The sequence below is a fragment of the Triturus cristatus genome, chromosome 5_1 (genome assembly GCF_964204655.1).
Source record: "Triturus cristatus chromosome 5_1, aTriCri1.1, whole genome shotgun sequence".
NCBI lineage: Eukaryota > Metazoa > Chordata > Amphibia > Caudata > Salamandridae > Triturus > Triturus cristatus.
Window position 1 is genome coordinate 808,579,187 of NC_140587.1, and position 27,237 is coordinate 808,606,423.

A 27,237-nucleotide genomic window follows, 5' to 3' on the forward strand; every position below is an offset into this window, starting at 1 on the left:
CTAGTTTTCGATTATATCTAATTTGTTTTGGATATGTTTGTGCATGAATTTAATGCTAAAGTACCTGACATCTACTATAGTGAATAATGAAACAATATGTGCTCTTAGTCATCCAATGACATTTGAATTTATCTTCAGGTACGTCCAATCCTGTTAACAGAAGCTCCCATTAATTTACTTTTACAAAGGCAATGTCACATCTAATTAGCAGAATTTCCCTCTTTCCTCAATGCAAGCTCCATTTTGGTAGTAAATTAGTTTCTTTTTATGCATCGTTCTAGAGTATTTGACTGTCCGGATCCTTGCACACTGAAGTATATCCAATATTTAGAATTTTAATTGGGTTATTTTAAATACTGCATGCGTTTTAATTGGCAGGTGATGATATTGTGTGATCTAAAGCGTGAACTCAATGTGTCATTGATGTCATTGGGTAGGTCTGTTTCCTTATTTCCTCTATGCAACCTGGTCATTTCCATTTCCTGGATTCTTTAATTTTCTTTGGAATATTCGAAATAGTGACAAACTTATGTTATGTATATCAGCCATGGAACCCCTTCGCTGCTTAGTATTATGAAAACTTTACTCTTTTCCCTGCCATGTTAGAACCTGTTCTCTCTAAATGAGTCAAATTAAACTTTGGAGAATATAATTTCCTGGAATATTGCTTTGCATCACACACAATAATTGTAATGATCTTGATTCATTGTATATTGTCCATAAGATTTTTTTACGGACTAGATTTATTAGCACGCTGGTTTCACATTCTCTTAGGCTTTGGACAACACATATTTTTAAAGCGTTAATCCTGTATGGCTTATGGTATTGATTCAGGAGTAGGTTATAGAGTTTAACGATCCTTTACACTGCTATTTTTCAAAGTTGGAAAATGCTGGAAATGTAGAAACTCGTAAGTTAAACTCCTCTCTTGTATCCCTCCATAAAGTGTTTCCCCATGCAAAAGAAGAAAGCCTTGACAATAGGCCACTTTTATTGAGTCATATCAAGAAACATTTTTGTGCCTGTAAGCGTAGCTTGAGCTTTGGTATAATACAGGATAAGACTGATGATATCTTTAGCAAAGGACGAAAGGATCTGCAGCAAAGGAAACCAACCACTGAAGAAGGATGACCAAAGCCTTAAAATAGAAATACGGTATAATATAGCCTTAGAGCCAGCCATAGCGGCTCTGTCAGTCATTAAAGGCCCGCTCCAGCGTTAAAGGCCCGAGCCAAATGCGCGGGCCTTTAACAAGGGAGTGGGCCTTTAACTGCCGGTAGAATCTCGCTACGGAGGGCTCCAAGGCTATAAGAACATTCCACCCCTATTCAGCAGAATGTTCTAATTTGTAAAACAAAGGCCTCACAGAGACTGAGGGGGTTGAAATCAACCTCATGCTCTTTGAGGCCTTTGTTCACAGGTTTTGCTGTGAACAAACATTGAAATGTTGTTCCTCCTGGCTTTTACCAGCCTTGAAGCCCGGAGTACTCCATTGGCTTCAATGGAGCGCTCAACATTCCAGTGTTCTGATATGTCTTCAATGACTGGCACAAGTATGTCTCGCCTAAAACACATAGGCAGGAAAAAGTATGAATTAAAAATAAGAAAATTGCATAGATGTCCTCCTGTTCCGCTGCATGTGTAAATGCATTGCATGAAGTATTCATGTATAGAGTTAGCAAAACAGCTTTAGTGACTATGCACTATGAATATTTATTTTGATAGGCTTTCCTTATGGAAAGGACACAAATGTACAAAGATGTTTAGCTGTAAATAAAATTGTTAAGTAGTCTCAATGTTTTCATCGCTATTGTTTTCTTCATGTTGTGATTAATTTAAGTAGAATTAAACGTTTACAGAGGAGTTCACGGTTTTAAAACAGCAGACCCTATTCTGCTCAATTCATAAGAAGGCATTGGCAATGTTGATTGTTTTTAAGACCACTCATAGCCCCTAGGGATGTAAATAGAATATTTCACATTTCCAAACAAGCTCTGCATTGTGCTATTCCCATTTGGTTCGAGAGAATCGTTCTGCAGATTACCCTGCATTGTAGCGTTGCCATAGTGATTGCTTATATCTTTATATCCATGTATATTGAAGATGAAAGTTGTGCGTTGAAAAAATATTCTTCGGTTTGAAAATTTGTTATCATATGCAATAACCATTTACTCTTGAAAGATCTATTTATGCCGATGTTTGGGTCTGCTTAAAGTCCTTCGTATCCTAGTGATCAAGACTGTTTGAGAATTTTGATGCACCCAAATCTTCATAATATTTTTCATGAAGGATTTACCAGCAATTATTATATTTTTATCATTATGGTTTTTAAACCCAAATTTCCAAACACATTACAAAATTGCTTTATATTCTTTCTAATAATTGCATAGAGATGTGGAAATGGACACAAAGGCATTTCTGAGTGTGTCGAGTAGTACTCCTGTATACCCACACATGCAACTAACAAAGTGAGGGGTGGGAATATCTGTTTACATCGGACCTATATCCTACACATGGAATTCTCTGCCACAAGTGTGCAGGTGTACGTTTTTGTGTAAATGTGGAGTGGCAAGTGTGAGGGACTGAAAAATAGGGATCTTCTACTACAAAGAATGAGGAGGAATGGGAAAATTAAGTAGGACATAGGATGAGACATGCAAATATGACAAGCATTAGCAAAGACAATAGGTCTTGAATTAATGTGCCAATGCATGTACGCATGTAGACACAGGCATTCGCAAATGCTGTTTACATGTTTAGCATTCACACATGGTGTTTATCATGTTAACACCTGACATATTGGCTTTGCCAATGCTGGCAAATAAGGAAAAACTATTGCTTAATGTGTAGAATTCTTATAAGGAATAAAGAATTAAATGAGACAAAAAGGGTAATGATTGAACTTTTCATCAGTAAAATAGTCCCACATGCATTTCAATGGAAGGTGGTTGATACACCAGGCAGCCAATAGCATGTTCTGCACAAGAATTGCTTAACAAAGGCCACTCCATGAATATTTTAAAGAATTGTTGACAATAGGTCGCAGGAGAAACCAGATGTCTGTACTAGCAAGCAGACCTAAAAACAGAGGAACAAGTACGTTTGTTGCAATTTGCTAAAGTTACACCCACATACACAGAAATGTTACTACTGCTTAATTAGGTTCAAATATACTCTATTCGAGTACTGGAGTAAGATGCAAACCACACATGGCCACTCATAGTAACTGTGAGGAAATCCAATAGAAAACAATGGTGGCTGGGACTAACAATACCATCACAAAGCTCAAAATAAAGATGATAAAAAATCTTTAAATGCTCATATAACATTAGATATTGCAGCTATCCAAATACTCCACCTTGCAAAAGTATAAAAAACTAAAAATAATGGTCATTTAATGTTAGGCATTGCAGATCATATCCAGATACACTCATTCTATAAAATGTTAAAATATAGTCTACTCGCCCTAAAAAGCCTTCAAAAGATGGCTGATACTCTAATGTCGATTGACATGGAGAAACGGGACGATACAACCTAAACAAATATACTGTTACAAGCTGTGCTGACACTAGGATAGAGGCCAAAAATAGCTTATAATTTATCCATGGGTGTAGCAATCAGTGATTTAAAAGTTAATGGTCAAAAAACACTAGTGATGAAAGTATACAAACAAGACATGGATAACATGATGGCATATCCATCTTGAGTCTCTAGGAGTAATATATTTAAATGAATACAATGTAGTTATTGTTGCCAAATTCATCTTACTTCAATTAAATTACATAGACTATTTAGAGCGAGTTCTGGGCACTGTTCCATATGTCATGCAGCAGATGTTGAAAATATATATGTGGGAGTATATTCACGAAAGCTATTTATGAGTGCATAAAGTTGTGTTCCAGTAGTACTACCGTACAGATTCACAAATGCTATTTACACATCTCTGGCAGAGATCTCGGCCTTCACTTCTCCAGTCTCTTCTGTGTGGAGATGTCTGACAAGAGTGCAGAGACCTCCACACACAGAGGCAAACAGTTTTGTAATAAATGTGGAGGGACAAGTGGGACTTGTTGGAAAATGGGAATAATTACTACTAAATGAGGGGGGTTTAGGGAAATATAATGAGGGTGTTATGGATGGACATGCAAGTACAAAAATACACTCATGAGTAAGATAATCGCTCTTCAGAAAGAAAAACATCTAAATCTTTTCTAATAGTACTATTGACAAAACAGGTTCAAATCTACTGCAGCCAAGTCTTGAAGTAAGTCAAGCATGACATATCGCAGTCACTGGTACTGCAACATAGTCCCATGGAAATCAAGGGAGACAAGGAGTAACACTAATAACACACATGAAAAGAGAGGAAATAAGTGGAAAAAATATTGGTGATTGTCAAAACTAATTAAATACAGAAATATATTTAAAATGTAAAACCAATACATGCATTTTTTTATAAACTATCTAAACTGTAAACTTTGCTACAAGTACAATTTAATTACTGTGTTACAAGGCAACATTCTCATTCAATACACCTGTGACTGAAAGGGCAGAGGGAGTGATCAGTAAAGACTAAACCATACCCTTTGATAGTTGAAGGTCATTCCATATCAATCAATCAATCATAAGAAAAAAACTCTCAGCCAAAAAACCTTTTCGCCATGTTGTGAACATCTTTGTTGCCTTGCCCCTCATTTTGAGGAACAATTAATTATTCTACATAGAGAGAAAGGATTTATAGGAAAAGGATCAACATCTTTGGGAAGTCAAAGGTGACAGACATTTCCAGATACTACTTTTCCCTGAAGTTATCATTGACATTGTTTCAGAATGGGAGCAGGGGCTTGTATCACCTAGAGCCCTTTCCCAGGCTAAACGTGCCCTTGTCACAATATTGGTTGCACTCCATTTCCTGGTTATTTGTTTTTTCCGTTAGAGACACTGTCACTAGTGTAAAGGCAGAGGGTGGCAAGGGCATTCTATGCCATTGACAATTTCTCTTGGGTATTAAGTGCCATTGCTTGCACTCATGTTGTACTTCACCCACTCTGTCACAGGAAATGCCATTCTTACAACTGCTAGACCTGCATCAACCTCCAAGCTGTCTGCAATATCAGGAGCTGCTTTACTAGTGTGTACACTGCCTTTTCTTGAAACACACACAACAGCTGTATATTTTGACAGTCAACCTTGCATGTCAGTTGGTTGCTTGGGATTGCAACGACATCTGGCTTCTAGTTTAGTGAAACTCACAGTAGCTCTGCATGTGTATCTTGAGGATGATATCGCAAACATTGTCACTCATTACTTTACCACATCACAACAAACACATTTTAAATGCATGCATGTATGGATTATGTAGTAAATTTTTTAAGGAATCACTTCCTAACAAATCTTGTGACTTAGTTGCAGGTGACACCTTTCTGACATCCAACCACACCGCCTTAACAGAGACACAACAGAGGTACAATAGGTCCACATAAATACACAAGACATCATTTAGCCCCATTTTGGTTTCCTTAATTCATGCTTTACATGTTTTGACCATAATCAAAGAGGTGCGCCCGTACTCCTCAAAAGTTAAGTGCAAGATTATTGTAGCCTGTTGCGCATTATACAATGTCACTATGTGGCTGGGGGCTAGGCATAGATCTAATCCCTGAGTTATGACACAATCCTGGTTCCACAGGATGGGATACAGAACAGACTCTGCAGGCAAATGACCAACTAGTGGTCTAATTTTTCACCTAAAGTATATGAAACAGGACAAACCCTTTATGCTCGAACATTGGACCAGTGTCTAATGTGAAAAATGAAATAGCAGTTCTTTAGGCTTCTTTTCAAACAGGTCTGGTCAACGTGTTTAACCTGCAAAACTCAATTGTAATCACAAAACAAAAGGTATAGACAACAGTGCAGATGTCACAGCACTCAAAAAAAGTGAAAGTGCTGGAACTGTACAATATGATACACATATATTCAGGGATATCCCTCCAGTCAACTGTAGGTCAAGTTCAATAAATGTCTTGGTCCTCATTCCAATGATTTCAGTAAAGCAGCCCGTGTGATGCTGTTGACGCTTTGACCCAACCATACAATCACAAGGTTCTTTTTAGGACATGTACCATCTGTCCTACACCCTAGAGACTAAATAGAGAGGCCTTTAAATGAATTAATACAAACAGTGATCAAGTCATCTATACTGTCACAACCTGCGATTGATCAACACGACAATCACTATGGTGGGCAAGTTCCCAGTTAACAAACAATAGTGGATATCAACACCATCTACTTATACCATCCTGAGATAATGTTGTTGGACTAGCATGGTGCCACAACCCAGCTAGCAAGTAGCATTCGAGTATGCATACACTAACATATTATGTTTTCAACTAGGCCTTTAATACAACCACCATTCACATACAGCGTACATTTTTCTATAGAAACAAATTTTAGTCTTTTAAAATTGTAAAAAAAGTTCAATACAGATTTCTCTTTCTCCACTTTGTCTATTGAGATATTGGTGCATAGGACAGAAATATCTGTGCGCAGATGGAGAACTCCATATAAGGGGTTGAAATCTTTGTACTTTGGTTGGAGATCTCCAATTACTGAAACAACAGGTAATGGCACACATGAACAGGAAGTAGGTCATTCATGAGGCATCCCTTCACAGCAGAACATTCCTCCATCATGCTTCTGCTTTGGTTGTAAAAATCACCAAAGTGGCTGAGTGACACAACTAGAGCAGCTTTCCTGATGAAGAATTGGAGATCATTTGCAAAGGGGTCCTTCAACATTATCTTAAACTACATGGGTGTCCTGACGCCCAGCTGAGTAATGCAGCACAGGGCAAAATCTGGAATTTTTTGAAGAAACATTGTCATATGGCTCATTTCAAGTTTGTACAACATTTTCTGTATGCTGTCTGTATAACTCTTATGATCTGTCTACGTTACTTTATGGTATAAGCAGACCTTACATGATGGACTAACACGTCTCTCAGTTATTGCCATTATGTGATGAAACATATGGTCATCAAAATTGTAAAAAAAGTTCAATACAGATTTCTCTTTCTCCACTTTGTCTATTGAGATCTTGGTGCATAGGACAGAAATATCTGTGCGCAGATGGAGAACTCCATATAAGGGGTTGAAATCTTTGTACTTTGGTTGGAGATCTCCAATTACTGAAACAACAGGTAATGGCACACGTGAACAGGAAGTAGGTCATTCATGAGGCATCCCTTCACAGCAGAACATTCCTCCATCATGCTTCTGCTTTGGTTGTAAAAATCACCAAAGTGGCTGAGTGACACAACTAGAGCAGCTTTCCTGATGAAGAATTGGAGATTATTTGCAAAGGGGTCTTTCAACATTATCTTAAACTACATGGGTGTCCTGACGCCCAGCTGAGTAATGCAGCACAGGGCAAAATCTGGAATTCTTTGAAGAAACATTGTCATATAGCTCATTTCAAGTTTGTACAACATTTTCTGTATGCTGTCTGTATAACTCTTATGATCTGTCTACGTTACTTTATGTTATAAGCAGACCTTACATGATGGACTAACACGTCTCTCAGTTATTGCCATTATGTGATGAAACATATGGTCATCATTAATTTTTAAACATACAATGACTGCATACAATAGTTGACCATTATATATATATATATATATTCACTTAAAAAACCATAGGTTTCACACATGTTATAGTTAGCTGGACATTTCACTCGTGAAAAACCATTGAAATTCCCCCGTTATAGTTAGTGCAGGCAACTATAACTCACGCGACCGCAATCCTCTGCTGATGACGTCAGATATTACATCACTGTATTTAGACACTTATTTACCCATGTCTTCTTCCATTAATTTTTAGCTATACATATATTACAAATATTTTTTTTTCAGAAAGACACATATGTCATCAGTGATGTAATATCTGACGTCATCAGCAGAGGATTGCGGTCGCGTGAGTTATAGTTGCCTGCACTAACTATAACGGGGGAATTTCAATGGTTTTTCACGAGTGAAATGTCCAGCTAACTATAACGTGTGAAACCTATGGTTTTTTAAGTGAATTTGCAAGGTTTTTTAAATGCTAATTCCTAACTATAACGTGTGTGAAACCTATGGTTTTTTCAGTGAATTTGTACGGTTTTTTAAATGCTAAGTTATGTATTTATTTATTTATTTTTTTAAGGTTTTTCACCGTGCGCGTACCGTACGCACACGGTGCGCTTCAGTTCGCGGAATTTTTCCGTTTCTACCGTACGCGCACGCTACGCGTACTCCGCGATTTTTCTCAAAAAAATTAAAGCAAATTTTGGCCCTTGGGGTTCCTTCTGGGACCCCCTGACAAAGGCTAGGGGGTCAGGAACTGTCCACCCTGCCCCCTTTTCACGTTCTCCACCTTTGTTTTTCACCCCCTCAGACTGCGAGAGACAAAATGGCGGCCGACACTTCCTGGTTTCGACCGATTCGAATGTTTACAAAGATCTAACAACCAATCAGAATCGCGATCGCGCACGGCAGCGTGCGCGTACGGTAAGTTTTACCGTACGCGCACGGTGCGCGCTTATAGATATATATATGCTTTTAAATGCTATTTTCTCAGGAAATACTGAACAGATTTACACCAGACCTGCAAAAGGCACATCCCTGACCTGAGGACTACCTCTCTGCCAAATTTCAAGTAATTCTGTTCAGCCGTTCGGGCTGTAGCTTGGACTAAAGGTCCTATGGAAAAATGCATGGGGAAAACGCGTTTTGGGACCCCCCCTTTTTCTCAGCCCCCGCTTGACGAATCCCCCCGAGACTTTTAGGGAAGGAGCGGAGCGGAGCGCCCCACCTATTTTGACAATTTTGCGAGGATTCGTCAATCGGCGCCAAAGTTATTCCAAATATAATGATGCGGATTTCCTATGGAAACACGATCCTAACTGTAACTATCTACTGGCGACCGCCAGTAGATAATATATCCAGCTCCTTACAATGTAAATTAAGGCCAGCACTCTCGTTAGGTTAAATCCACTTTAGGATTTATTGCGAATTCTAAATCAACAAACGCGTTTCGGCGTCAGCCTTCGTCAATGTCATTGACGAAGACATTGACGAAGGCTGACTCCGAAACGCGCTTGTTGATTTAGAATTCGCAATAAATCCTCAAGTGGATTTAACCTAACGAGAGTGCTGGCCCTAATTTACATTGAAAGGAGCTGGATAGTCTTGCGGCTTGCCACCGCTGGACCGCGTACCCGCTCACGAGTGCAGTAACGAAGGCAACACACGGAGCAAGAATATATATATATATATATATATATATATATAAATATATATATATTACCTACTGGCGGTCGCCAGTAGGTAGTTATAGTTAGGACCACGTTTCCATAGGAAAACCTCAACATTCTATTTTGAATAACTTTGGCGCCGGTCGACGAATCCTCGCGAATTTCTCAAAATAGGTGGGGCGCTACGCTCCGCTCCTACCCTGAAAGTCTCGGGGGGATTCGTCAAGCGGGGGCTGAGATAAAAGGGGGGTCCCAAAACGCGTTTTTCCCATGCATTTTTCCATAGGACCTTTAGAACGAGCTACAGCCCGAATGGCTGAACAGAATTACTCAAAATTTGGCAGAGAGGTAGTCCCTAGGTCAAGGAAGTGCCTTTTGTAGGTTTGGTGTAAATCTGTTCAGTAGATTCTGAGAAAATAGCCTTTAAATCAATATATATATCTGAGCCAGCTTACGGTACGCTTACCGTACGCTTACGGTAAGCGTACGGTGGCGTGCGCGAGCGCGATTCTGATTGGCTCTTAGATCTTAGTAAACATTCGAATCGGCCGAAACCAGGAAGCGGCGGCCGCCATTTTGTCTCTCGCACTGAGAGAGATTTTTAAAATCGGAAGCCCAAAAACATGTAAAGGGGCTGTTTTGACAACTCCCTCCCACATAGTCATGTGGAGGGAGTCCCCAAACATCCCCCAAGTGCAAAAACGGTTTTATTTTTTTTTCGGCAATTTCGCGGGGTACGCTTACCGTACGCTTACGGTAAGCGTACGGTAAAAAAATAAAAATAAAAAAAACACTATCCACACTTACCCCACCCCCTGTGCTTTTGGTGGCCGAAGGCCACCAAATGTGCTGGGCTTATTACAATGGAAAAAAACACTATCCACACTTACCCCACCCCCTGTGCTTTTGGTGGCCGTAGGCCACCAAATGTACAGGGCTTATTATAAGGGAAAAAAACTTAGCATTTAAAAAACCGTACTAATTCACTGAAAAAACCATAGGTTTCACACACGTTATAGTTAGGAATTAGCATTTAAAAAACCTTGCAAATTCACTGAAAAAACCATAGGTTTCACACATGTTATAGTTAGTGGAAATTTTACTGATAAAAAACCAATGAAATTGCCCCGTTATAGTTAGCGCAGGCAACTATAACTCACGCGACCGCAATCCTCTGCTGATGACATATGTGTCTTTATGAAAAAAAAATATTTGTAATATATGTATAGCTAAAAATGTATGGAAGAAGACATGGGCAAATAAGTGTCTAAATACAGTATTAGCATCAGCAGAGGATTGTGGTCGCGTGAGTTATAGTTGCCTGCGCTAACTATAACGGGGCAATTTCATTGGTTTTTTATCAGTAAAATTTCCACTAACTATAACATGTGTGAAACCTATGGTTTTTTCAGTGAATATATATATATATATCGTGAACAAGGCCGTGAGGTAACGGTCAAAACGCGATGAATGTTTTAAAATAAATATGCCAGATAACTAAACCTACGGAGTGCTGATTACGCTTTCATTTGTAGGGAGAAAGCATTTTCTTCAAGATATATATGAACAAGGCAGTGTGAGTCTGCTGAAACGCGTTGATGTTATATCTCGTTCGCTAAATAAAAGAGACCGAGTGTCCAGATTTTACCTTGGAGTGCTGGATGTTTATTTCTAAAAAAGGAATGCACCTATAATCGTATATATATATGTCGCCAGTAGATAGTTATAGTTACAACCTAGTTTCCATAGGAAATCTCAAAATTCTATTTTGAATAACTTTGGCACGGGTTGACGAATCCTCGCGAAATTTTCAAAACTAATGGGGCGCTCTGTTCAGCTCCTACCCTGAAAGTCTCGGGGTGATTCGTCAAGTGGGGGCCGAGAAAAAAGGGGGGTCCTAAAACGCGTTTTCCCCATGCATTTTTCCATAGGACCTTTAGACACAGCTACAGCCAGAACGGCTGAACAGAATTACTTGAAATTTGGCAAAGAGGTAGTCCTCAGGTCAGGCATGTGCCTTTTGCATATATGGTGTAAATCCGTTCAGTAGTTCCTGAGAAATCAAAAGTAAAATCATATACATATCTGGGAGGAGCCTAACCACACATCTCATTGTGAGATCTGATTGGCTGTCAGCACTTCATCCAAGAAGTGGTGGCAGCCATCTTGGGATCAATATACATGATAGCACCTCATTAAAAAGCATTGCAGTTAATAGAAGGTTTTAAGACCTTAGTTACATTATAAATCATTTGTTGATGGTACCATACTCATTTTAGGAATTGTAGTATGTTCTAAGGTGATTTTACCATGTGAAAAAGCTTTCTGCTGGGATATCATGAATAATGTTTGAGAGAAAACTATTTTCACATGCTTTTCCCACAGAGGTTTGGAAGGTGATCTATCAGCTAAACTGAGAGCATATTTTCTGTAAATTCACATTATCTTTCTCAGTCATGTGAGAATGAAGTCTGACATTCTCAGTAAAACATGTACATCCAACAAGGGCAGAGACTGTCAGTTGATTCCTTTGTGTTCTACTGCAGCTTCCCAGAGTGTTCCAAAGAACAACTAGAGCGCTAACAGTCTTACTTATGACAAAGGTATGGCACACCTGAAGCCATCTTGATTGGAATAAAGTGGTAACATTTAAAACATTTAATTTAAAAAAGGACAAAATGAGAGGGTTCATTTTGCCATAGAATGTATGATTAGTGCTGCAGAAAGAAAAATTAGGGCACATTTTGAGTGACTTCTCAAATCCTCTTCTATTTCATTAAAGAATTCTGACATGCAGACTGAAACATGCACTTTCAATACCAGCAGCAGACTTCCCTGGTGAGCAGTAGCTTTACTACAGTGATCTAATGAGCAACTAGAGTGCTAACATTCTGAATTTATGGCAAATGTGTGACACATCTGAATGCCTTCTTCATTGAATCAAAGTAAAAAACCGACAGTATGCCTACTGAGGAGACTGCAGTAAATGAGGAAAGTAGGAAACTTCATAACAAGTCTCCCAAGATGGCCACCAGAGACAAAAGAGCCCAAATGTAGCACAAATATCACCGAGATGTAGCCCAAGTATAGCCCAATGACAGAAATCCCAGAGTGTTTTAAAGAACAACTAGAGCGCTAACAGTCTTACTTATGACAAAAGTATGGCACACCTGCAGCCATCTTGATTGGAATAAAGTGGTAACATTTAAAACATTTAATTTGCAAAGGAACAAAATGAGGGGGTTCATTTTGCCATAGAAATTATGACTAGTGCTGCAGAAAGAAAACTTAGGGCACATTTTGACTTCTCAAATCCTCTTCTATTTCATTAAAAAGTTCTGACATGCAGACTGAAACATGCACTTTGAATAGCAGCAGCTGACTTCCCTGGTGAGCAGTAGCTTTACTACAGTGATCTAATGAGGAACTAGAGTGCTACCATTCAGTATTTATGGCAAATGTGTCACATCTGAATGCCTTCTTGATGGAACCAAAGTAAACAAGCTTTGAAAATGCAATAGGTCTCGCCCTCGTTTAAGTTAAAGCAATTCTGTTTGTAATTAGGTGGCTTTTTAGCTTTGCTTTTATTAGTGTTTTTCAAAATTTCATGTAAATAAGATGCATATCTGTATATGTATGCATGCATTTATATTTGTATTTATATAGATATGCAGATTATATATATGTTTATATATGTATGTATATACATATATATACACACACATATATATAAATGCATATATGTGCATATGTGTGCGTGTAGAGAGAAGTAGAGAGAGGTAGAGAGGTAGAGATGTAGAGTTAGAGACGTAGAGGTAGAGAGGTAGAGGTAGAGAGGTAGAGGTAGAGAGGTAGAGAGTAGTAGAGAGAGAGGTAGAGAAAGGTAGAGAGGTAGAGAGTAGAGGATGAGTAATAGAGAGTAGAGAGTAGAGAGAGAGTAGTAGAGAGAGTAGAAGAGAGTAGTAGAGAGAGTAGCAGAGAGTGAGTAGGAGAGAGTAGTAGTGAGTAGTAGAGAGTGAGTAGTAGAGAGTAGTAGCGAGTGAGAAGTAGAGAGTAGTAGAGAGTAGTAGAGAGTGAGTAGTAGAGGGATTAGTAGAGAGTAGTAGAGAGTGAGTAGTAGAGGGAGTAGTAGAGAGTGAGTATTAGAGAGTGAGTAGTAGAGAGTAGTAGAGAGTGAGTAGTGGAGACTGAGTAGCAGAGAGAGAGTAGTAGAGAATGAGTAGTAGAGAATGAGTAGTAGAGTGAGTAGTAGAGAGTAGTAGAGAGTGAGTAGTAGAGAGTAGTAGAGAGAGAGTAGTAGAGAGTGAGTAGTAGAGAGTGAGTAGTAGAGAGAGAGTAGTAGAGAGAGTGAGTAGTAGAGAGTAGTACAGAGTGAGTAGTAGAGAGTGATTAGTAGAGAGTAGTGGAGAAGTAGAGAGTGAGTAGTAGAGAGTAGTAGAGAGTGAATAGTAGAGTGAGTAGTAGGGAGTAGTAGGGAGTAGTAGAGAGTGAGTAGTAGAGTGAGTAGTAGAGTGAGTAGTAGAGAGCAAGTAGTAGAGAGTGTATAGTAGAGAGAGAGTAGTAGAGAGTAGTAGAGGGTGAGTAGTAGAGAGTGAGTAGTAGAGAGAGTAGTAGAGAGTAGTAGAGTAGTAGAGAGTGAGTAGTAGAGAGTGAGTAGTAGAGAGTAGTAGAAAGTGAGTAGCAGAGAGAGTAGTAGAGAGTAGTAGAGAGTAGTAGAGTGAGTAGTAGAGAGTGGGTAGTAGAGAGAGAGAGTAGTAGAGAGTGAGTGGTAGAGAGTAGTAGAGTGAGTGGTAGAGTGAGTAGTAGAGAGAGTAGTAGAGTGAGTAGTTGAGAGTGAGTAGTAGAGAGTAGTAGAGAGTAGTAGAGAGTGAGTAGTAGAGAGTGAGTAGTAGAGAGAGTAGTAGAGAGGGAGTAGTAGAGAGAGAGAGTAGTAGAGAGAGAGTAGTAGAGAGTAGTAGAGAGTGAGTAGTAGAGTAGTAGAGAGTGAGTAGTAGAGTAGTAGATAGTGAGTGGTAGAGAGTAGTAGAGAGTGAGTAGTAGAGAGTGAGTAGTAGAGAGAGTAGTAGAGAGAGAGAGTAGTAGAGAGAGAGTAGTAGAGAGTAGTAGAGAGTGAGTAGTAGAGTAGTAGAGAGTGAGTAGTAGAGTAGTAGAGAGTGAGTGGTAGAGAGTAGTAGAGAGTAGTAGAGAGTGAGTAGTAGAGAGTGAGTAGTAGAGAGAGTAGTAGAGAGGGAGTAGTAGAGAGAGAGAGAGTAGTAGAGAGAGAGTAGTAGAGAGTAGTAGAGTGAGTAGTAGAGTGAGTAGTAGAGAGAGTAGTAGAGTGAGTAGTTGAGAGTGAGTAGTAGAGAGTAGTAGAGAGTAGTAGAGAGTGAGTAGTAGAGAGTGAGTAGTAGAGAGAGTAGTAGAGAGGGAGTAGTAGAGAGAGAGAGTAGTAGAGAGAGAGTAGTAGAGAGTAGTAGAGAGTGAGTAGTAGAGTAGTAGAGAGTGAGTGGTAGAGAGTAGTAGAGAGTGAGTAGTAGAGAGTGAGTAGTAGAGAGTAGTAGAGTAGTAGAGAGTAGTAGAAAGTAAGTAGTAGAGAGTGAGTAGTAGAAAGTAGTAGCGAGTGAGTAGTAGAGAGTGAGTAGTTTAATTTAAAAGGAACACAATGAGGAGGTTCATTTTGCCATAGAAATTATGATTAGTGAGGAAAAAAGAAAAATTAGGGCATATTTTGAGTGACTTATCAAATCCTCTTCTATTTCATTAAAAAATTCTGACATGCAGACTGAAACATGCACTTTCAATACCAGCAGCAGACTTCCCTGGTGAGCAGTAGCTTTACTACAGTGATCTAATGAGCAACTAGAGTGCTACCATTCAGAATTTATGGAAAATGTGGGACACATCTCAATGCCTTCTTGATGGAATCAAAGTAAACAAGCATTGAAAATGCAATAGGTCTCGCCCTCGTTTAAGTTAAAGCAATTCTGTTTGTAATTAGGTGGCTTTTTAGCTTTGCTTGTATTAGAGTTTTTCAAACTTTCATGTACATACCATGCATATGTATGCAATATGTATATGTTTGCATGAATTTATATTTATATAGATATGCAGATTATATTTATATGTTTATATATTCACTGAAAAAACCATATGTTCAACACACGTTATAGTTACGAATTAGCATTTAAAAAACCTTGCAAATTCAGTTAAAAAACCATAGGTTTCACACATGTTATAGTTAGCTGGACATTTCACTCGTAAAAAACCAATGAAATTCCCCCGTTATAGTTAGTGCAGGCAACTATAACTCACGCGACCGCAATCCTCTGCTGATGACGTCAGATATTACATCACTGTATTTAGACACTTATTTACCCATGTCTTCTTCCATTAATCTTTAGCTATACATATATTACAAATATTTATTTTTCATATAGACACATATGTCATCAGTGATGTAATATCTGACGTCATCAGCAGAGGATTGCGGTCGCGTGAGTTATAGTTGCCTGCACTAACTATAATGGGGGAATTTCATTGGTTTTTTACGAGTGAAATGTCCAGCTAACTATAACATGTGTGAAACCTATGGTTTTTTAAGTGAATTTATATATATATATATATATCTGTTTGCAAACATAAGTGTTTGTAAGGCTGACATTACCAAGGTATTCATGTTATCATTCTTGCAAATGTGTTGTTTTGCCATGCCTTTCAAAGCTGAATGATAATGTTTTAGTTTAGCATTGCAAGTCTCTCTAATGCATATTCCTTATTCATATACAAGCAAGACTTGACAGTTAATTTTTCTATGCTAGAATTTCTATGGTAGGCAGCAGGCCAGGGTGCCTGAACTGTGAGTGCTGAAATGAATCAATCCTTTTCAAGTGGGTCTATTATTAGAAAGACAGTTTGCACTGCCGACCTTGTTTTAAATCAGGCATGATGCTGATTTCAACTTTGGGACTTTATATGACTGAATTTAAAACTTGAAGGTGTAAATTACACAATTACATGACAAGAGGGAGTAGAGTGCTTCACAATGTCATTGTTCCCCACTGACTACAGATATCTTCTTAATAAGTATTTGTATGTTGCTGAAGTGTTGGACACATGTACTCATCATTTCTTTATTTTGTCTGCATTTTATTTTCAGTGCAGAGCTGTTGAAGTAAGAGGAGCGCAGAACCCGAATTGAACATCATCAAGACCCTCAGCCTTTAAGTGGGCACAAGGAATTACTATCACAAGTGACAGGAGGAACCTAGAAGCAGTGAGGCGAATGCACCAGCCTGGGCGCTTTTACGTATCTGCTGTAAAAAGAGTCTGGGTAGAGTCTGTTGAGTCAACTGGGGGAAAAGGATTAAGAAGTGGACATTCTATGCCAATTGGAAGGGGTCAAAGAGGCTTCTCCCGGGCCGAAAAAGATCTAAAACTTGTTTCCTTATAGCGGGACCCAACATCATCTATTCCTGCAACCACCCTCACCATCATTACACAGTGGCTCCCCCTGCTACATCTTCTTCTCCTCCAGCTGCCCCCCAGGAATAACAGTGGCAGAGAGAAGCAATTACCTCAGCCATCTGTGAACACTTATGTGTGAGGGAGATAGTTGATGGTCAACTAGCTATCTCTCCGGATATGAAGAACTTGAGTGGCCAAATGCATGCTATTTGAAAGATGCTAGTTGACCAACATAAAGAAGTATGTACTCTCCCAATTTCGTAGGTATAACATCTCATCTGCCTTCACATCCCACCCTGCCGGCTGTTATTACATCTCCAGTTTGTCTGTCCAGTTTGTTTTCCTTCTACCCTAATGTATACATTTTCTCAGGGGTTCCCAGTCCTGCCCATACAAGACATTCCTCTGTGCCTGAAGAGGATTTCCATATTTTGGTTAAACCCGAGAGCCTGAGGATGACCAGATACTTTTGTCACCAACCGAGGCCCCCAAATTGGGCACTCCACCTGGGTTGGGGAGTGACCTTAATTGTTAGACGGACATATAACCTATTATTTTAAACTTTGACTCTCACTTAAGACATTTATACTCAGAATACATATATGTTTTTCAAACATTTTTATTGCCATTTTGTAATTGACGGTAATCGAAACATTACAACAATATTTAATGGTGCATACACGGTGTTTTAAGGCATTACACATGAGTTGACTACCTTCCACATTAGTCAGCAAGTTTTGTCCCTCCCTCCTTGACAGCAGAGCTGCAGAAAGTTATATTACACATCACATTATTCTCGCCTCGGTCCTTTATTCAATCACGTCTGATAACAATTCCTCATGCGGGGGCTCGCAGATGTTACCCCGAAAAGCATTCCATATGCCTCATATCCGAGTCTATTTTTTGGGGCACCCCCTGTGAACATAGACGGATTCCTCCATTATTATAGCGTTGTCCATGTCACAACACCATTGGCGATAGTTAGGAATTAGTCTCGATCCCCAGTGCTGAGCAATATTCCGCTTCGCTAATACCATACCCAGTGTCGCCCAGTCTTGATCCATATGATTGAGGTCTGTAGGCTCCCAAATATTAATGAGACATCTCTTCAGTTCCGGTAACCTGCCAGATCGTGTGCATAACCACCTCCCAGTAGGGTGTGATTTCCAGGCAGTGCCCGAGTGCGTGATAAAATGTGCCTGGTATGCCACACTGTCTCAAGCAGAGTGGTGTGTCTGCACGGCCCAATCTGTGTAGAAGTGTTCGCATATAGTAAGTGCGATGTAGTATTTTCAATTGTATTCGTTTTAGTTTGGAAGATATCGCTACTTCTTTTGGGGATGCGAATGCCTCCTGCCAGTGTGTCTCATCCATTTCTCCCACTTCAGCCTCCCATCGCTCCTTAAGGGCTGTCGTGGGGTCTGGCTGATTATTTATTGTTTTACAGTAGGTGTGGAAAATGGCTTTTTTGCTCAAGTGGTCTGTCAAAAGTCTGTCCACTAGTGGTGAGGCCCCTGGCAGTTGCATTCCAGGTGGAATTACCCCCATAAGTGCGTGTCTGATCTGCATATAGCGGAAAGTTTCCATCTGTGCCAGCCCGTAAGTGATCTGCAGGGGGAACAACCTTTACAACGCAACTTTTACAACGCACTACCGTTACAAAGAAACTGTTACAACGCGAGTGCATTGACAACGCAGGACATTACAACGCAAGTCTTTACATCGACTTGCACTAGATGGCGTGCTAACATTAAAAATAGTGTGGTTTACTATCCCAACACCTTCCCTACTGTTATGTGGACTGGAGTTGGAATAGTAAATTACACTTTTTTAATGTTAGCACGCCATCTAGTGCAAGTCGATGTAAAGACTTGCGTTGTAATGTCCTGCGTTGTCAATACACTTGCGTTGTAAAACTTTTGTTGTAACAGCATGCGTTGTAACAGCATGCGTTGTAACGTCATACATCCGATCTGCAGCTGGGCGAACGCGATGTCCTCACTTTTTTCCACATATCCCCCACCTTTGAGATACCTCTCAGGTCCCATTGTCTAAATCCCTTGGTATTTCGGAGTTTACCTAATCGTCGGGTTTCCCATAGTGGTGTGGCCTGTGTTATGATCCCCTCTCAGCCGAGCGCTCGTTGTGCCACAAACCAGACTTGGACGGTGTGTGCCGTTGGACCAGTGAAAGTTGTCCTCCTAGATTTATTGTATAGTGCCCCCATAATCCCTTCGGCTTCCAGGAGATGCCTATCCATGTGGAACGCTGGTTCCACTTCAGGTGCGTGGAGCCATTGATTTATTACAGTGAGCTGTGAGGCCCAGTAGTATACTTTTATGTTGGGGAGGGCAATACCGCCGTCATACCAGCCCTTCACTAGTTTATGCATGGCAATACGGGCGGATCTTCCGTCCCACAACAGATTGGTCACTTCGGTGTTTATCGCTGCAAAGTATGCTGGGGAAACCGGGAATGGGGTATTTTGTAGGAGGTATAGGGATCTAGAGAGTGCCATCATTTTAAAGAGGGCTGCCCTTCCCAGTAGTGTAAGCGGTAGTGATCGCCAGTGTTTAACATTACGGCAGAATCGCGCTAGGGGCTGCATGAGGTTTTCTTCAATAAACTGCGTGCACTGATGCGTTATGTATAAGCCTGGGTATTTGATGCCCTTGTCAGCAATCTGGATTTTGCAGTCACGTGGGAGCCACGGCGGAGGACCGTGAAGTATGTAGAGGAGCGATTTTGCCCAATTTATGGTATAGCCTGAAACCCTCCCATACGCCGTGCATATATCCAGTAGGCAATTAATAGAATGCGCAGGGGATGCCAAGTACAGTAGCACATCATCCGCATATAGCGAGATGCGAACTTCCTATCCCATAGCCCCTTTTAACCCCTGGATAACCGGATCCTGTCGTATCCATGCTGCCGGTGGTTCCAGCACCAGAACAAAGAGAAGCGGTGACATGGGGCATCCCTGTCTTGTCCCTCTCCCCAGAGGTAAGTCTGTCTAGATGCGACTATTAACCACGACCTGCACCAGTGGTTTTCTGTACAGCAACAGCACCCACTTGCAGAACCTTGGGCCGAAAAATTGCAGAATATTTAGGTTGGACTACTTTTATTTATTTTCGGTTGCTACACTTCTCCCCATGTAAATAGACAACAGCCTGACATTAGTTTTTATCATTTGCCTAACACCCTTCAAGTTCATATTTTCTACCTGAACTCAGGCATGATTTTCCTTTATTTTACTTATTCCCCAGGATTCATTCTAAGCTAAAAATTCTTAAAAATGTATTCTTCAGATAAAATATAAATGTCTCTATAGAAAATTAATATCAATGATGTGCAGAATATATTTTGTTAGTAATGGGCTATGCATGTTGTTGTAGGCAAACATAGGACCTCAGTGAGTTAAAAGTCAGCCTATACAGAATATGTAGTCCAATACATTCAATCATAAAATTTCACCACGCAGTTTAAATAACTGCACAGACATGAAAACAAACATAAATTGATTTTGGTGCACTTGTGATTTATTTTTTAAGGTAGTCCCAAGTAAAAGTTTAACATCATAAGATTTATGGATGGTGATGGAAAGTTAATATGAAAATGTGTTAATGAGTGAGTGAGGGGTTGCCTGTTAAGTGTTTATGTCCCGGGAGGGTTGGGTGTTTTACTTGGCCCTCTCTGCAGGGTTACCCCCAAATGTTTGCCTTCAACCCTCCTATTCTTTGCTAAATATATTTTGTAGGCCTTAGGACTATGTGCAATTTACCACTGCCAATCAATGCTAAAGTGATTGTGTTCACTCACTAAAACATGGTAACATTGGCTAACACCGGATTACCTGCAAACTTAATGCTACTAGCGGTCCTGCAGCAGTTATTGTGCCACCCACTTAAGTAGCCCCTTAATACATGTCCCAGGTCTGCCATTGCAGCCTGAATGCACCTTTAAACTGCCAATTTGAATGGGCAAAATAACCACCTTTGTCAAGCTTTAAACCTACTTATTATTGCATAAGTTACCTTTAGGGTAGGCCCTAGCCAGCCCATATGGCAGTGTTAACACCCCACTCAGCCAACCCAGTTTCTCACAGTGGGGCTATACATGTCTCGGGCCAGTTGGAGTTTGAGGTTGTGGAAATAGAGGGGGTTTGTGGGTGGTGCTTATTAATTGTTATGGTTTGTGGTTAGTGCATATAAATTGTTCTCAGGGTTTGGTGGTAGACGTGGATGGCTGTCAGGATGTAAGGGTGGAATGGGCCTATTCGTTGTTGTGATGCCTCTCCCTTCATAAAGAAAGACGTTCCCTCTGGGACATTGACATGCTTTGGAAATATTTATTAATGTTCTACAAGACACGGGTCATTCTCTCAATCAACAAAGGGAGTTAATTCTGATGGACTGCAATGTCACACTGCTCAACCCCATGCCATGATGTTTCCCCCATATAGATGACCGCTGCCTTCTCTTTAACAGTGGAAGCCACTGAGATTGCAGCCTAAAGGATGATAGGATTTTCGCCAGGGAATGCCTTCAGTCTCCTAATTGTGGATTGTGCGGAATCCCTGTCAGGCTCTTTCTCTTCAGGACCTGCCAGAGGAAGATGAAATAAGTTAATAGCCAAACATTAAAGATTGTTTTAAATTATCATCCAGCAATATGACACTTCAACATAGTAACATGACGGAGTACTAAACTTTAAACATTATATAGCTTGACTCCCTCTTTTCTCAGTCTATCAATTTATCAGGTTGTCTGTCTGCCATCCCTCCATTTCCCTTTTTATCTATCTCTTACCATCCATTCCCTCTCTTTCCTACCCACTAACTTCTCTCTCGTCTCTTATGAATTGTATTTCTCGCCTTGGTTTCCTCATCTTTTACCTGCTCTGACATTTGGCTTTGACTTTCATCTCTCTCTCTACCAGTTATAACACTTTACTCACTGTATTTATATCCCATCTCACACCTCAGCATTGTTGGTATACACCTGGCCAGTGCATGCAGCATGCATCTCCTCTATTTAATGAGACATTCTTTTATTGTTTTTATAGCTGTGTCAGTCCCTACTACCATTTCCTCTTCAGGCCTTCCAACTCACAAAGCACATTCAGACACATGTAATTCAGACAAATGTGCAGGCAGCAGCACACACTGCATCCCCAAAGACATCTACTGACACAGACATGGCACAAACAAATAATCATACATCAGTTTTTTATTGATATACTTTATAAAGTACCTCAAAGTCTAACAATAGCAGAAAAATAGTAGATAAAGAAATATAAAATACACATACTGGTGAAATACTAAAACCGTATATAACTGCCATGATGTGCCAATATTCACACTTCCACCTCTACACATACGCTCTTCTCATTATAGATTTGTGTTATTTTAATTCATGCGTTTCTGTCTTCACTACACTCTGTGAACCTGGGCAAGTCATGTCGCCTCCCTGGGGCTCAGTTGCCCTACCATCTAGAAATAGCCTATAATGAGTATGAGGAGTTATTTAAATTGACATACAAATGTATTAAGTTCATTTGTGCTGCAGAAGTGAACTGTACCTGACCCTAGGAGCACATTCTAAAATCTTCTCACATGGACACGCACACGGACACTATGTGCCTGTGCCTGTGTGACAGCTGGAACGAACTGAGGTGATTTGGCTGAGCAGCCATTCAGGCAGGTATACTGAAGGGCACATTTATTATTCTTTTGTGCAACACAGCACCCAAATAGGGAGAAACAGAGGTAAAAATGACCTATTGTTTCTCACTACCCCGGCGATGGTGCACACAATGAGTTGCTTAACCCACACACAACCTTTGCACCTTTGTGCAGAGGTGTTCTAGTGCTATCTAGCATAGGATTTGTACTGGATAAAAACCCTTCTAGATCAAAATCCTGTACAAATTCTTAAACATTCCTGAAATTGTATGCATGCTGTACAGTGCAACACACATGCATTTTTGGATTATCATTGTATTATAATGTGGATAACATTTCTCCCTGTTAGCGACACTTCAGGGAGGGGTTATGTTTTAATGCACATCTGTGCACATCTGAGTATCTAATTAGCTCGTGCTGTGCTTCAAAAACTATTAGTGCTTGCTCACATCCTCCTAAATTACACTCAAGTAACACCAATTTGATGCAAAGTGCCATTTGCGCTGAGAAAAGGGTATCTATCCAGTGAAAAATACACATCCCACATTAGATTACCAATTCCTGCATTGTGGATCCTTCCAATAATGTCACTTCAATACTTTCAGATGATGAGGTTCATTGGCCCACCTTTGTCCTTGTCCCTATGGATTCTCATTCTGTGCAACTTCCTCCATGTGTTATGAACTGTCTCTAGTTTTGTTCCTGGGAAGTCAAGCAATACGTTGATATTAGGATAGCCTCTTCCCTTGGCTGAATTAGCACAATACACACAGTTTGTGGGATAAATAATCAACATTAGTTTGAAACTTACCAGGTCAATATGGCACTCACATGGAAGAAAGCTGTAGAGATACGTGTCGTTTAATATGTTTGCTCTTTATGGTGGTTAACAAAACCTAAACAAAAGCTTATCAACTTCAAATAGTTAGGGCACAGAAGAATGTATATTTATATATTCACAAAAAACAAAGGTTAAGATAAGTTGTAGTTAGGAAACCTTTCGTTATGTTTCATATAGAAGCTCAACGTAAACTACACAACCACTAGATATTCTACAGTTATATGTTTAATTTATCATTTAAACACCACTTTCAAATTGATAGGAGTCATAGTAATAACTTACATTTTATACTTAAACACTACCGTAAAATTAAATAACTCGCGCCCTTCGGTGCACAGAGTGGAGTGTGGTATAGTGGAGTTATGTCCTGGAAATATTGCAGAGAGTGTATTTGTGTAGACTGTAGCGGCAAACAGTGGAGTGCTATAAAGTGGAGTGTTCTATAGTGATGGGGCATATGTTGGAATATTGTTTATTAAAATTGTGTACAGTTGAGTGACGTATAGTGGAGTGTGGTACACTGGAGTGGCATAAACTGGAATAGGTACACTGGAATGGGATACAGTGGAATGCCATGCAGTGGAGTGGTGTACATTTGAGTGGTGTAGAGTGGTCTGACGTAAATTTGAGTGCTGTACAGTGTAATGTCTTTATAGTACAACTGCGTAAAGTGGAGTCGCATATATTGGAGCGCCGTACAATACAGTGGTGCAGAGCAGAATAGTGTACACTACAGTGGTGTACAGTATGATAGGGTACAGTGCAATGACGTAGACTGGAGTTGCCTAAAGTGCAGTACTATACAGTGGAGTATCATACATGTAAGTAGTGTTTACTGTAATAACCTAGAGTTTACTGCTTTTAGTATTGTGACATTCATTGGAGTACTGTACATTAGAGTACCGTACAGTAGTGTACTATACAATTCAGTAGGGTTAATTATAGAATTACTGAAGTGTAATTTACTGGAGTGGGGCAGAATGTAGTTTTGTAAAGTGAAATAGCATACAGTACATTGTGGTACACTACATAAGCATATACTGCATTTTAGTTGAATTGAGTACCATAGACTGGAGTAGCGTACAGTGGAATAGCATACACACCAGTAGTGTAGCATAAAGTGGGGCACAGTGGAGTAGCATATAGTGGAATAGTGTAAATTGGAGTTTTGTACAGTAGAACAGCGTACAGTTGCGAGCAGTACAGTGTTGGGTCGACCAGTAAACTGCCATACACAATAGTGTGATAGAATACAGTGTAATAGTGTTGAGTATAGTGTTGTAGACTAGAGTGGTGTACAGTGGAGATGGGTGTAGTAGAGTGGAATAATGTACAGTGGATTAGCGTACAATTTAATGGCATATACTGGAGTGTTGTAAAGTGGGGTGTGTAGTATTCAGTTCTTAGTAATAGGTGGTAGAATGTTGGGGGGTTAGAATGCAGGTATGTAATGTGGAGTGGTTAGGGGTGATGCTGTGCAGCTGCTGGGGGGCTGATGGTGCTGACACGACATGCATGCCCTGTGGCACCTCTATACAAATTAGACTAGCATCCGTTTACTTCATCTCATTGTCTTTGTCTTTCCTTTGGACGCGAATACCACAGAGTGGCATACTGTAAATAGCGCAGGGTGCAGTGGCGTAAAGACAAGTCTTATACGCTGGAGTGGAATATGTAAATAAAATGAAAGGTACCGGAAACTTATGTGAAAACATTGTGAATGTTATATCTGAAAAATATGATGTTTAATATAATATGTAATGTATTTTTTATGACAATTCTGAATTATTGAATGGGCAACGTTTCACTGACTTCTGGGTTAGGTTGTAACATATAGTTAATTATTATGTTTTTTTATTGTTAACAACCTATTACTGTTTTTATGAATTAGTAATAATTTTGTTTTGAAAATTCGATATATATTCAAACCATCGATTTAAAAAAAACTTGATAACTCAATACATTTACACCCATTTTGGAAATGTCTGCATATTTTATCAGACTTCCTCCACTGGTTTAATTGTGGAAGGAGTAACATTTTTGTGGGCTTGGCTGAAAGAGTTGTAAAGACATGCTTTCAGTGAATATAAATAATAAACACTTTTATATTTTGTGTTGCCCGAAAACCGAGAGGTGTGTTTTATTTAAATTTGGCTGGATTATATATTATGTTGCACACATGTTTATTTTGTGTAGTGCAGGTAAGTTATGTAATTATGTTATAAGTTTTAATGGTTTGAAAGTTAGTATTATATGTTATTGCGGTATGTTGTGAAATGTCGGGGTATTTCACTATAGTACTACAGTACATAGGTATCACAAGTCATTAGCTCATTAGGTAATGATTGGCTTTACAAAATTAAAGCAGACATGTTGTTCATGGGTCCACCTATAAAAATAAACTTAAAATATGTTTCCCTTCCTATTACCATAGATATGGGAAAAATACCAATCCTAATACTTACCTACAGTCAATGGTGCAACACAAAACACAGGGAAACTCGAGCAGAAAACAAGATGGCTGCTTTTCACTTTCCAATAAGCTAATGACTTGTCATGGCTATATATCCCATAAACCTCTGGAGTACCGTGGTACTACCTTGGCCACAGATATACCTGAATTAAAAACACTTAAAACGTATGTAATGCTTACCATACTTATGTGCTGTACCCCACAGACTCATATGCACACCATAATATGTAATCCTTCTAAATTTCATCAAAATCCAACTCACAGTTTTCGTGTTATTAGAAACACAAATGTCTATGTAAAATGCATTGGATTTTATGCCTGTTTGGGACCCCCCTTTTTTCTTTGCACGCCCTTGATCAAACATTGCAATTCTTTTAGGACCCCAAGAATGAAATGGGGGCAGCAGGTTTGCAAAGTTTCGTGGACATTCATTAAATCGGTGCAAAGTTATTAAGGGACAAACATTTTAAAAATCACTCTCTCTGATCACCCTAACTATAACTAGAGTAGCTATTGCCACTCTGTGATATATATATGATATGTTCATATGTGTGTGTGTGCATATATATACATATATCAAGTCCAACCCCATTCCAATTCAGAAACGGGCCGACACATGCTCAGTGACAACTGGTAGTTTTATTGTCAAAATTCAAAGCGCAAAGCAGGAACCAAGTTCAATGTTGTGAAACGCTCGGCATACGCGTTTCAGTCTATACATATATATGTACAAGACCGCAGACAGGCTTGTGGTCGAAACGCGTTTTGACATGCCTCGAAATAAAGAAACATCTTTTGCATCACTATTGGAGTCTGTGCCCGTTGTTTGACCCGGCGAGGTCTCACTGTGGGATTTTGCTTTTTGTATTATATATATATTATATATATATATTACCTACTGGCGGTCGCCAGTAGGTAGTTATAGTTAGGACCACGTTTCCATAGGAAATCCGCAACATTCTATTTTGAATAACTTTGGCGCCGGTCGACGAATCCTCGCGAATTTTTCAAAATAGGTGGGGCGCCACGCTCCGCTCCTACCCTGAAAGTCTCGGGGGGATTCGTCAAGCGGGGGCTGAGATAAAAGGGGGGTCCCAAAACGCGTTTTTCCCATGCATTTTTCCATAGGACCTTTAGACAGGGCTACAGCCCGAACGGCTGAACAGAATTACTAGAAATTTGGCAGAGAGGTAGTCCTCAGGTCAAGGAAGTGCCTTTTGTAGGTTTGGTGTAAATCTGTTCAGTAGATTCTGAGAAAATAGCCTTTAAATCAATATATATATCTGAGCCAGCTTACGGTGCGCTTACGGTACGCTTACCGTACGCGTACGGTGGCGTGCGCGAGCGCGATTCTGATTGGCTCTTAGATCTTAGTAAACATTCGAATCGGCCGAAACCAGGAAGCGGCGGCCGCCATTTTCTCTCTCGCACTGAGAGTTAGGTTTTAAAATAAAGCCCAAAAACATGTAAAGGGGCTGTTTAGACAGCTCCCACACACAT